At 40.8% G+C, this 13,349-nt stretch overlaps 1 protein-coding gene across 5 annotated transcripts in view; it reads left to right on the top strand.

Moving 5' to 3' along the window:
• ABCF2 (ATP binding cassette subfamily F member 2) overlaps window positions 1-13,349 on the top strand; it is a 29,394-nt gene that overhangs the window by 12,506 nt on the left and 3,539 nt on the right. The gene's annotated exons all lie outside the window — the stretch shown is intronic.

Raw genomic sequence — 13,349 nt, 5'->3', positions numbered from 1 at the left:
GCAGAGGTTTGGGGTGTGGGCTTGGATGGGGCTGTGGATGAGGGGTTTGGGGTGCAGGCTGCACCTGGGCTGGGGCCGCGGGAGAGGCACCTCTCCCCGCTGTGGCAGCTCTGGGCCGGGCTGGGGCCCTTGGTAGGCTGCTGTCAAGCCGTGTAGCTTAGAGGGAACTTAGCCTACCACCAAACACTTGCTTCCATCATCTCATGGAGCAGGTCATCAAGGAATCAATTTTGAAGCCCTTGGAGGAGAGGAAAGTGATCAGGAACAGTGAACATGGATTCACCAAGGGCAAGTCATGCCTGGTCAACCTGATTGCCTTCTCTGATGAGATAACTGGCTCTGTGGATATGGGGAAAGCAGTGGACATGATATACCTTGACTTTAGCAAAGTTTTTGATATGGTCTCCCACAATATTCTTGCCAGCAAGTTAAAAAAGTATGGATTGGATGAATGGACTATAAGGTGGATTTGATTTAAATCACTGGTCAGGAAGACTCAATTTAATCATGGATTTCTTCATAAAAGTGCATTCTTGTTGGCTGGTATAACCTTAATACATATTCTTCAGAACTCAGAGATAGATGTAGGTTTCATTTTTAGAAGGTACACACTATACATTTTTAAAGTGATTTAGTGTGAAAACTTTTCAGATTAGTTTTACAGCTATATCAGAAAATGAATGATCATTTGGTTATTTCATTTACCAAAGGTAATTGAAGCAGATAGTTCTCCTCCCAAAGACTTCATAAATATCTCCAATTCAACAGATTAATCATTAATATTTGGAGTATTTTCTTGCCATGCTGTAGGAGGAGAACATCACCAGACAGACATTTAAATTGTTTTGTTTAACTAAAACATTATGTATTCTGGATTTTTTTTTTTTCAACAGCAAACATATAATTTAACAAAACAAGCGCATGAATTTCTGAATTTAGTTAAACTTTCAAGTTTTTTAAAATCAGGTTTGTTTTTGTTAAACTTGTTTAAATGAAATTAAAACAAAAATTAAATCTACTATGTCAGCCAGGTCAACATGAGAAACTTAAAATATTGACTTCTGCAGCTAACTCTGTTGTCTTCATCTTCATTTTCCTGTTTGTTCATAATCTGGAAAAGAAAAACAAGCTTTCCAAATGATTTCTCAATTTGGAATGAATTAGTCCAAAGGAAGAAAATTATTTTTTGTACACCGGCAGAAGAAGCTACTACTGTTAAAAGTGAGATTATCACTTCAACAGTCTCTGAATCCAAGTGCTAAAGTGACTTCCACCAGTTCACTGATGTGACTTTCTTTAAAACATCATCAGCAAACATATTTGTTGAGTTTTTCACCCTTAACTCTGAAGTTTTATTATAGTTGGCATTATGGAGGGATGATTGCTGGATGTCCATGTCATAGCCAACTCCTCCTCTTCAGCAGTTAAGGTTTGACCCTGGTACCAAGTATTGAGAATATTTGCAAGAAAATGAGCTGGAGATAGTGCTTGTCGCATTCGATTTTTTTAATCCTTGTAATTTAACTCTGTCATTGCATATTTCTCTTTTTAAGCTCACTCAGTTCCATCCAAATTTCAACAGCGTCAATAGATAAGAATAGATAATAGATAAGCTATTACCAGCTGCACAATGGGGTGGGAGGAGGTATTTTTTCATATTCTCTGTGTATATATAAAGTCTGCTGCAGTTTCCACGGCATACATCTGATGAAGTGAGCTGTAGCTCACGAAAGCTCATGCTCAAATAAATTGGTTAGTCTCTAAGGTGCCACAAGTACTCCTTTTCTTTTTGCGAATACAGACTAACACGGCTGTTACTCTGAAACCAGCAATAAAACAGCTATTTTCCTGCATTTTGTTCAAGGCTACAGAAATAGTCTTCAGGGTACTCAGCATGTGTTCAGCATTTCTCTTAAGTCCAATGTTGAGAACTTTGGCTGTGACCATGATATCTATTTTTTCACAATTTTGTTCACAAACTGTCATCAGATTAGGCCAGTTCTTGATACAGTGCTCAAAACAGTCCACTACTGAGTTCCATCGCACGTCTTGTGGGAGAGTTAGCTTGGTTCCTCTCACTTTTTTCAGAGCAGCTGCTGCAAAGTGGTTGTTACGGAAGTATTTTTCAATTTCAACATTATTAGCTCTTATTTCTGGAACACTGAAGTCTTGGGCTAGGAGGTGCATCAAATGAGCACTGCAACCATATGTTATTAGCTTGGGACTCTCTTCACTCCTAAATTTCTTCTCATCTTGGATACATTTGCAGCATTGTCTGTGACCAAGCTGCGTACTAAACATTTGAAATTTTTTTTCAGTTTGGTATAGCTTTTACTGCTGCTACTTGTAAGTATACTGCTGTGTGTGCATTTCCTGATGTATCAATTGTTTCTGTCAGGAAGACATTCCCTTCTGTTGTCCCACAAGCACATACAATGGGATCATTGTGGACATTGCTCCACCTATCAAGTCTCAGGTTAACCATTTCACCCTCTAGACTTTTTGCACACTGCTCAATTTCTCTTTCATACACTTTATCCAGCAATTTGTGTGAGACATCTGCTCTGCTGGGTGGATTGTATCCTAGTCTTAATGACTGAACCATGTTAATGAACTGTGGGTTCTCAATCGTACGGAAAGGAGAGTTTTTGCATAAACAAACCGGGAAATTTTTTCATCAATTACCTTTTTTTTATAATCTGCGAGTTCTTATCACAAACTTACCTATGGTTGTTTCTGGAAGATGGAGGGTTTTTTTTCTTTTTGCTACAGGTGATATACTGTGGCTACGTGACATACATGATATGACTGAAACACTGTCATTGGCGATAACTCTGACACTACAAAAAATGATGGTGATCTTGAAGGTGGATAGTCTTCAGAATCCTGTATGTTGAGGATGGATTCTCCTAAACAAAATAAGTCAATGCAGTTATTTAATTATTATTACCATACTGCTCATTTAGTATTCCTCATTGCATTCACTGACACTCCATACTACTTTAAAGGTGAAATTGTAAAAGGAAGATCTGCCTATTTCAGCTATCTATTTTTTATCACAACAGCATCTAAAATGATAGTTGTTACTCTATGGTACTATATTTTTTGCTCAAACATGAGAATTCAAGAATAGTCCAGAAGGAAGACAGGCAGTCCTTAAGAAAGAAGTATGAAATAAAAATGTTTACCAACCTGAAGATCCTGCATGTTCAGACATGTTCCTTTCATCATCAGTGCAGCTTCCTCCTGAGAAGGAATACTTCTCGTGGTGATGTTTCATTCAGGCAATCAGGCCTTTCATTTCTTTGTTGCACTGCTTGCATTTTGCATGTATGCCTGTCTTACCCACAGGTAGAGGAACTTCATTAAAATATTCCCAAACTGGGTCTCTCTTACAGCCTGCTGCCATTATAGGTTTTCTCCTCTAGTGAGAGAATGGTATCGTAGATCTCAAATCAATGAAGGCTACACTCAGAAGGACCTCAAGACTTCTGGAATATGCTGCTCAAACAGTTTCACTCTTGTTTCTACTGCATGTCCCTTCCTTCTCGCATTATCTCTAGACTACTTCTCCTTGTCCAGATCTATTCCTCCCCTAACAATCTTCTATTCATTGAACTTTTTGAAACTTTGCACTTTTAGAGAGAGGTAAGGGATTGACTGTGTACACGGATTTGCAGAGACACAATAGGGTTGAGATCTGTTATTTCTCACCTCATTTATTTATTTATTTAAAAACATTTGTGCTGCTAACAAGTATGTTATCTGTGGAGACAAAAATCCCCAGTTTGAGAACTGCAAAACTAAGCATCTCTGATGGTATCTTCTAGACTGACCACTGAGTCCTAGTGGGTAGATAGAAAGATTAACCTAAATAATCTATTCTGAAGCCCCTGGAACCACATAAGGTTAAGTCCCTAATCCAGGAACAATTGGAACTCATTCACAAAACTTTTCTTAAACATTACATTAATATATTGTCTCATACTGTAGAATTAGAATTTATATTCCCTATTCCATGAGGAGACATTATAGCTCAAAGATATATCTTAATTTAAAACTATCTTTAGATAGGTTTCTTCCTCAAAAAGCATTTTATCAAAAAAATCTGATTTTTATCCACCCTGGAAAGCTGGCTAGATTGTTGGGATCAACGGGTAGTGATCAACAGCTCGATGTCTAGCTGGCAGTCGGTATCAGGCGGAGTGTCCCGGGGTCTGTCCTGAAGCCAGTTTTATTCAACATCTTCATTAATGAGCTGGATGATCATAGAATATCAGGGTTGGAAGGAACCTCAGGAGGTCATCTAGTCCAACCTCCTGCTCAAAGCAGGACCAACACCAACTAAATCACCCAGCCAGGGCTTTGTCAAGCCTGACCTTAAAAACTTCTAAGGAAGGAGATTGCACCACCTCCCTAGGTAACGCATTCCAGTGTTTCACCACTCTCCTAGTGAAAAAGTTTTTCCTAATATCCAACCTAAACCTCCCCCACTGCAACTTGAGACTATTACTCCTTGTTCTGTCATCAGCTACAACTGAGAACAGTCTAGATCCATCCTCTTTGGAACCCCCTTTCAGGTAGTTGAAAGCAGCTATCAAATCCCCCCTCATTCTTCTCTTCTGCAGACTAAACAATCCCAGTTCTCTCAGCTTCTCCTCATAAGTCATGTGTTCCAGTCCCCTAAACATTTTTGTTGCCCTCCACTGGACGTTTTCCAATTTTTCCAGTGTAGTGTGGGGTGCAAAACTGGACACAGTACTCCAGGTGAGGCCTCACCAATGTCGAATAGAGCGGAACGATCATGTCCCTCGGTCTGCTAGCACTGCTATTACTAAGGCAGTATGCCAATATGCCATTAGCCTTCTTAGCAACAAGGGCACACTGGGGCTCATATCCAGATTCTCATCCACTGTAATCCCCAGGTCCTTTTCTGCAGAGCTGCTACCTAGCCATTCGGTCCCTAGTCTGTAGCGGTGCATGGGATTCTTCCGTCCTAAGTGCAGGACTCTGCACTTGTCCTTGGTGAACCTCCTCAGATTTCTTTTGGCCCAATCCTCTAATTTGTCTAGGTCACTCTGGACCCTATCTACTCCTCTCCCCTGCAGAAAATGTTTAGGGGGCTGGGGCAAATGGCTTATGAGGAGAGGCTGAGGGAACTGCGCTTATTTAGTCTGCAGAAGAGAAGAGTGAGGGGAGGATTTGATTGCAGTCTTTAACTACCTGAAGGGGGGTTCTAAAGAGGATGACGCTCGGCTTTTCTCAGTAATGGCAGATGACAGAACAAGGAGCAATGGTCTCAAGTTGCAGTGGGGGAGGTCTAGGTTGGATATTAGGAAACACTATTTCACTAGGAGGGTGGTAAAGCACTGGAATGAGTTCCCTAGGGGGGTGGTAGAATCTCCATCCTGAGAAGTTTCAGAGTAACAGCCGTGTTAGTCTGTATTCGCAAAAAGAAAAGGAGTACTTGTGGCACCTTAGAGACTAACCAATTTATTTGAGCATGAGCTATCGTGAGCTACAGCTCACGATAGCTCATCCTGAGAAGTGGATAATCAGCTGAACATGAGCTCCCAGTGTGCCTCTGTGGCCAAAAGAGCTAATGTAATCCTGGGATGCATTAACGGGTATCTCAAGTAGGAGGAAAGAGATGATCTTATTTCTGTATTTGGCACTGGTGAACACTGTCCCATTCTGGTGCCCACAATTCAAGAAGTGACAAATTGGATAGGGTTCAGAGAGGAGCCATGAGAGGGATGATAGGATTAGAAAACATGCCTTGTAAAAATTCTAAGTGATGACTTGATTAGTCTATAAACATCTACATGGGGGAAGAAATCTTTAGTCATGGGCTTTTTGGTGTAGTAGAGAAAGGTCTAATGTGATCCAGTGGCTGAGAGTTGAATCTAGACAAATTCAGACAGAAATAAGGTGTAAATTTTTGACAGTGAGGGTAATTAACCATTAGAACAATTTACCACGGTGGTGGTAGATTCTCCATCACTGACCATTTTTAAAACACAGTTGGACGTTCTTATAAAATCTGCTCTAGGCATTATTCTGGGTTAGTTCTATGGCCTGTTATACAGGAGATCAGACTAAATTATGGTCCTTTCTGGCATTAAAATCTATGAATCTCTGGCATGTTTGTCCAACTTGATTTTACAAATCTCCAATGATCTATCCCTTTCTCATTAGAAAGTTTTTCCTAATATCTAATCTAAATCTCCCTTACTGCAGATTAAACCCATTACTTCTTGCCTGCAGTAGGCGTGGAGAACAATTGATCAGTCCTCTTTATAACAACGCTTAATATTCTTCACATATGTTATCAGTTCCCCCCTCAGTCGTCTCTTCTCAAGACTAAATATGCCCATTTTTTTTTAACCTTGTCTCATAGGTCACGTTTTCTAGACCTTATCATATTTGTTGCTCTCCTCTGGACTCTATCCATTTTGTCCAATTTTTTCCTTATATGTGGCACCTAGAACCAGTGTTCCCTGTAATTTTTTCCATCCATGTGCAGAATAAATTTTGTTATGTACACCCAGGTAATGTGCCCCACAAGTAGAAACAAAAAACCTAGTTATGATATATTTATTTTTTAAAAGTTACCATAGGGATAATTACTCCAGCCAGGACAGGTGAGGCATTTTAGAACTCTCACTTAAATTTAATTCTTTGAGCAGTAAGAGTGAAATAAAAATTATGAAATGCATAGACCAGTCAAAAAACTAAAATAACACACTTTGAATATAATTACAGAGAATATATGTGCAAGAAGTAACAACAACAGTAATAAAAGTATGTTTTGGGAGGGAGTGTGTGTGGGTGAGAGAGAGAGAGAGACTCTGTCTGTCTGCTGGTTCTGAGACACTGTGCACTGTCTCCTTAAGGCACTCACTGAAAGCTCTCCTGCTCTGCGTGAGCCATGTCCTCTCTCTCCCGCTCTGCAGAGATGGGGTACATGGGCAGGGGAGAGGCTGTGTGAGTGTTGGCTGCTGGGGAAGTCTCTGAGAGACCATGTGCTATCTCTTTAAGGCACACACTGCCTGGACGGAAGGCTCCTTCAGACCTCAGAGCTGCTGCAAGTCCTGGCCCTGTCCCCTCTCCCTTGCTCTGTGGAGATAGGGTGCAGGGGAAAGGAGACACCCTAGCATCAACACCTCTCTTCTCTCTCTCTCCCTCCCTACCTCCCTCTGCTCTGCACAGCCAGCAGGAGGGTCCTGGGAGCAGCTGCAGGAACAACATGGCTGCAAAGCAGTGGGTGGAGGGGCACCTGAACACACGCTGCTGTACGCAGCTCTGCTAATCAAGTGTGCACTTGAATCACTCCTGGGCGGCCACCCGACAGTGCAGCTTACAGGGAACGCAGCCTAGAACTGGACCCAGTGCTCCAACTGATGCCTCACCAATGCAGAGTACGCCGTGACAATTACCTCCCATGTCCCACATATGACACTCCCGTTAACACACACCCCAGAATTAGCCTTTTTCACAACAGCATCACATTGTTGATTCATATTCAATTTCTGATGCACTATAATCCCCAGATCCTTTTCAGCAGTACTATCACTTAGCCAGTTATTCCCTGTGTTGTTGTGCATTTGATTTTTTTTCCTTCCTAAGTGTAGAACTTTGCACTTGTCTTTATTGACTTTCATCTTGTTGAATTCAGACCAATTTTCCAATTTGTCAAGGGCCTTTTAAATTCTAATCCTGACTTCCACAGTGTTTGCAACTCCACCCAATTTGGTGTCATCTGCAGATTTTGTAAGCGTACTCTCCTCTCTGCTATACAAGTCATCATTAGTTAAAACATTGAATAGTACTATTGGACCCAGGACTGACTCCAATATGCCCTCCCAGTTTCACATCGAACCACTGATAACAGCTTTCTGAGTATGGTCTTTCAATCAGTTGTGCACCCACCTAATAGTAAATTTATTTATACCACATTTCCCTAATTTTCTTATGAGACTGTCACATGGGACTGTCAGAAACCTTATTAATATCAAGATACATCGCATCTGCTGCTTCCCTCCTATCCACTAGGCCAGTAACCCTATCAAGGAAGGACATTGGGTTGATTTGGCATGATTGTTCTTGACAAATCCATGCTGGCTGTTCCTTGTCACCTTATTATCCTCTAGGTACTTACAAATTGATTGTTGAATAATTTATTTTATTTTTATTTTATTTTTTTGCAATATCTTTCCAGGTATTGAAGTTAGATTTGACTGCTCTATAATTCATGGGGTCCTCTTAGTACCTATCTTTAAAAAGGGGAACAATGTTTGCCCTTCTCCAGTCCTGCAGGACCTCGTCCATCCTCCATGTGTTCTCGAAGATCATTGCTAGCAGTTCTGAGATTGCTTTAGCTAGTTCCATAAGTACCCTAGAATGAATTTCATCAGGCCATACCAACATGACTACATCTAACTTATCAAAATATTCTGTAACCTGTTCTTTCCTTATGTTGGCTTGTGTTCATTTCCCCCCTTGTTGTTAATACTAATTGTGTATCTGGTCACCGTTAACCTTTTTAGTGGCGACTGAAGCAAAGTAGGCATTAAGCATCTCGGCCTCCTTGACATCATCTGTTGTTAGCTCTACTTCCTTACTGAGGTAGTGGTTACCTTTTTCCTAATGTATTTTAAAATAGCCCTCTTCTTATTGCCTTTTGTCCTTACATTCTTATGCAATTCTTTTGTATTCCTCTTTTAATCTTGTCTCCTTGAGAGAGTGCCTGATCTCCTGAACTCCTTTTTCTCTTAGGTTTTCTTCCCATGAGACCTTTCCTGCCAGTTCTGAGTTTGTTTAAAATCTGCTTTTTTTGAAGTCCATTGTCCTTATTCTGCTGCTGTTGCTCCTTCCTTTCCTTCGAATCATGAAATCTACCATTTTAATGATCCCTTTTGCCCAAATTGCCTTCCACCTCCAGATTTGCTGCCAATTCCTCTCTGTTGGTCAGAATCAAGTCTAAAAAGGCTGTCCCTGGCTACTTGCTCCACTCTCTGAAACAAAAATTTGTCTGCAATACATTCCATGAACTTATTGGACATAGTCTGTTTCGCCATGTTACTTTTGCAACAGATATCTGGGTACATTTCCCCCATAACTACCCAGTCTTGTGTCTTGGAAACTTCTGTTTGTTCCAGAAATGTCTTATCCACTTCCCCTTCCTGATTTGGTGGTCTATAGTAGACCCCTACAATGATGTCACTCCTATTTTCCAGCCCCCCTCTTTTTTTCTTTATCCAGAGACTTTAAACTGCTGCTCACCTTCTGGACCTCAGAACAAGTGTGTATATTCTTGATGTATAATGCAACACTTCCTCCCTTTTTCCCGTCTGTCCTTCCAAAACAAGCTATACCCCCTGTAGCAATATTTCAGTCATGAGACTTATCCCACCAAGTCTCTGACGTCAGTTATGTCATAATTTAGCTTGTGTACTAATTCTTCCAGTTCTTCCCATTTATTCCCCATGCACCTTGCATTTGTGTATAGACATCTAAGATGCTGAATAGATTCCCCCACTGATTTCCCTCTTATTGCTCCTCTGACCCTACTGTAACTTTCCATGTCCTCTCACCCTACCCTTGCCATCTAGCCCCTCTGTTAAGGTTGCCTTAATTATGCACAATGTGGGCTTTTATCACCTGCCCCCTTTGAACCTTAGTTTAAAGCTCTCCTCGCTAGGTTGGCAAGTCGGTGCGTGAAGATGCTTGTCATGTTGAGTTGCTTGTCCATTATGATCCCTAAATCTTTTTCAGAGTGATTGCTTTCCAGGTATAGTGTCCTGTTCTGTCAAGCACTGGCGTGCATCCCTTGTTCCTAGATAAAGAGCTTTGCATTTGACTGTATTAAAATGCATTTTGTTTGAATGATCCCAGCTTACAATGCACTCCAGACGGCTGTATGTAACTACCCAGTCCTCATAATTACTTTCACTCTGCCAGTCTTTGTCATCCACAGATTTATCAGCAGTGATCAGCCTAGTACTGATCATTGCAGAACCCCACTAGAAACTTTACCATTGATGACTACTTTTTGAGATCTATTAGTTAGCCAGTTCTTAATCCATTTAATGTGTACCTTATTGATATTGTGTAGTGCTAATTTTTTTGATCAATGGCTACAAAAATCAAGAATACTACTTCTACGTGGTTACTTTTGTCAGTCAAATTTGTAATCTCATTTTTTAAAAAAATGAAAGATGGTATTATATTCCTCATCTTCTAATTTTTTTACTGATTTGAATCCTGTCAGCTTTTCCAGTTCCCCAGCTTTTAAAGATTTATGAAAAACTAACAGTGGGCAAAAGATCATCTCAATCAGCTATTATAGAACTCTACATTGATTTAAAAATATTTAGCCCTAGCATAGTCGTCTTAATATCCTCAGATAGACTTTTATTTAAAGTGAAATTTATAATGTGGTATTGCACTACTGTGGGTTCGGCTCTGATGGCTACAGTTTCAAGCTTAACAGAGTGAAAGCTGCCTGTTCTACTTGCTTCAGATGTAGAGTCTCTAGGCACACATAAAGACCAAGGATAGTGACCACACAGACATTCACAAGTACAAGGTCTAGTCTGTTTTATAAATTTTATTAAAGTTACAATTAAAAAGTTATGATTACCCAAGCATATAGTTACAAATATAGTTATACTCACACCCTAAATAATAATGTTAGGGTCTGATGGGTGTCTCATGGATTGATCGTCAGTAGAGGGATGGTTCCTGCTGGACTTTTCCCATGGGAATCTCAATTTTCCTGCTCTGGGCACCTCCTTTTTATAATGTGTTTCTGCCTATTCCTATATTTTCCATATGTCCATAAAAGTGTCAACCCTCTTTTTCCGTATTGGTCTGATGTACCCTAGAAACTTAAGGGACCCTGATTTCTGTAGGCCGTGCAGGTTCTCTTTATTCTCATTAGCATTGACATACAACCTGTATCCTGTAGTTAAGGCACATGTTGGCAACAGATGTGCCTTTTCAGCATTTTTATGATTTAAAATTAATCTTCTGGCTAATTTTTCCCAATATCACCATTTGGTACCTTTTCCCCATCATCTCGGGGCATCGGGATATTCGTTGGTCGTTTATTTGTGTCAGCATTTCTTGTCTCCAAGGCCTAAAATAGCTAAGCTAAATTCTTGCAGGCCTCGGCCTACAGGTTCTTGCATTTCAGCTTGTCTGTCTTTTATATCGAATATGTGATTCCCTCTAAGCGTATGTCTACACTTACTGGGGATCGATGTACCGGAGGTTGATTTAGCACAGGGGTTCTCAAACGGGGGGTCGGGACCCCTCAGGGGGTCCCAAGTTTCTTACATGGAGGGGGTCGTGAGCTCTCAGCCTCCACCCCAAACCCTGCTTTGCCTCCAGCATTTATAATGGTATTAAATATATTAAAAGTGTTTTTAATTTATAAGGGGGGAGTCTCATTCAGAGGCTTGCTATGTGAAAGGGGTCACCAGTACAAAAGTTTGAGAACTGTTGATTTAGCGGGTCTAGTGAAGACCCATTAAATCGACCACAGATCGCTCTCCTGTCAACTCTGGAGCTCCACTGGAACAGGAAGAGTAAGTTAATGGGAGAGTGTCTCCTGTCAACGCAGCGCGGGGTAGGCACAGCAGTAAGTCGACCTAAGCTACATCAACTCCAGCTACGTTATTCACATCGTTGGAGTTGTGTAACTTAGATCGACTTACCCCGGTAGTGTAGACAAGGCCTAAATACTGATCAATCTTATACTTCCAGAATTCTACAATGAATCTATGATAGAACATACTGATACATTAATATAACGTGTAAATATGAATACACCTATCACACAATCAGTGAAAAATAAACTAAAATCATTGGCTACACTTAGTTACTAATGGACGAAAAAGTAGTTTGTTCATGTGATGTGACTACATCATCCTGCTTTTTTTCCAAATATGGTGCAGAAATATTTAAGACTGCTGCCTCTTCCTCATTAACAGTTTTACCATCTTCATCCAGTAGTGAGCCTGCACTATTGCTGGGATTTCTCTCATTCATGGCGTAATTAGAAAAAAGATTCCTTCTTTTTGTTCTCAATTCTGCCAGCCATACATTTCCCCCCCCCCCCCCTTGGTCTCGAGCTTCCCTTATCAATATACCAAAGTCTGTCTGCTCTGATGATATATAGTATTGATGCTTCTACTTCTAACCCACAGATTATCATCCCCTGGATGGCCAGCAATTTACACATCATAGACTAGAAATCTCTTCTGTCTTTAGCGGGAATGAAAAACATGGCACGTGCAACACAGGTCACCGTGACTATTTGATTGTTGGCCATACCCACTTCCTTGGGGTAGCATGGTACCTAAACAGAAAGAAACGGGTCCATTAGTTGACAGGGTCTCTGTCAGAAGGCCAGTTGTAGGATCCTTTTTTCCTTCACCTCATGGTCCATGTGGACTAGGTTTTTTGTGATGAGGCATCTTTAGCACTGGAGGTTGGAAGGGAACTGAGCGGCTACACTGCACCCTTCACTCCCCCTTATTTTTGGATTATTCTTGGATCTGTCTGAGATGGACTTTGCGTCTGCTTGGTTTCCCATCCATATACTAACCTAGCCTGACCTAGCTTGGTTCTAGATCTGACCCTTGGGTCACAGTACAAAGTGGTATGAACTTGTGTTAAGTTGCAGCCACTCTCTGAAGTGGAGTTCTGTAGTATTTATTTAGATGGAATGTATGAGCCTAAACAAGGTTTGGAGTGTAGTATACAGAGTCCTCAGTCTACTTAATATGATTGAAAACACCATTAAGGATACTTTTTAACCTTTTTATTAAAGATACAGAAAAGAAAGAAACAGTTAAAAGTATTTCAAATGTGAAGTAGGTAAGGCTTTCCCATTAGCTGGAGAAAGGGTTTTTAGAATGAAAAACACCTGCACGCACTGCTGCCTGTCTCTTCAACGGTATTATAGATGATAGTCTCTCTCCTTTTGGGGAAAAGAGAATAAATTAAGTTGAAATGGGCTGCTGTTAACGTCTAATCCCATTTCCTAGAGGGTTCTATCTTTGCTGTTCCTGTGGAGCTTCTGTATCTGATATTGATTCTCACTTTCAACCACACTACTGGAAAAACCGGGGCACAGAACATGGTAGTCTCAGCCCCTTCGAGACATGGCAAACTTGTACCAGTGTTGGGCTGTTTAGGACCTTGCATTTAGCTAGCTGTTTGGTTGCAGTGTTGGAAAAGATGCAGTCTTGGCCAGCTAAGCCACTCTTATTGGACAGAAGGCAAAAGGGGGGAGAGAGGAAAATAAAGTAGTAAGGTAGAGAAGAAAAAGGACACAT

This window comes from Lepidochelys kempii, chromosome 2 (genome assembly GCF_965140265.1).
Source record: "Lepidochelys kempii isolate rLepKem1 chromosome 2, rLepKem1.hap2, whole genome shotgun sequence".
In the NCBI taxonomy this organism is placed as follows: domain Eukaryota; kingdom Metazoa; phylum Chordata; order Testudines; family Cheloniidae; genus Lepidochelys; species Lepidochelys kempii.
Note: the sequence above shows the minus strand (reverse complement) of the source record. Positions and strands in the feature narration are given on the sequence as shown.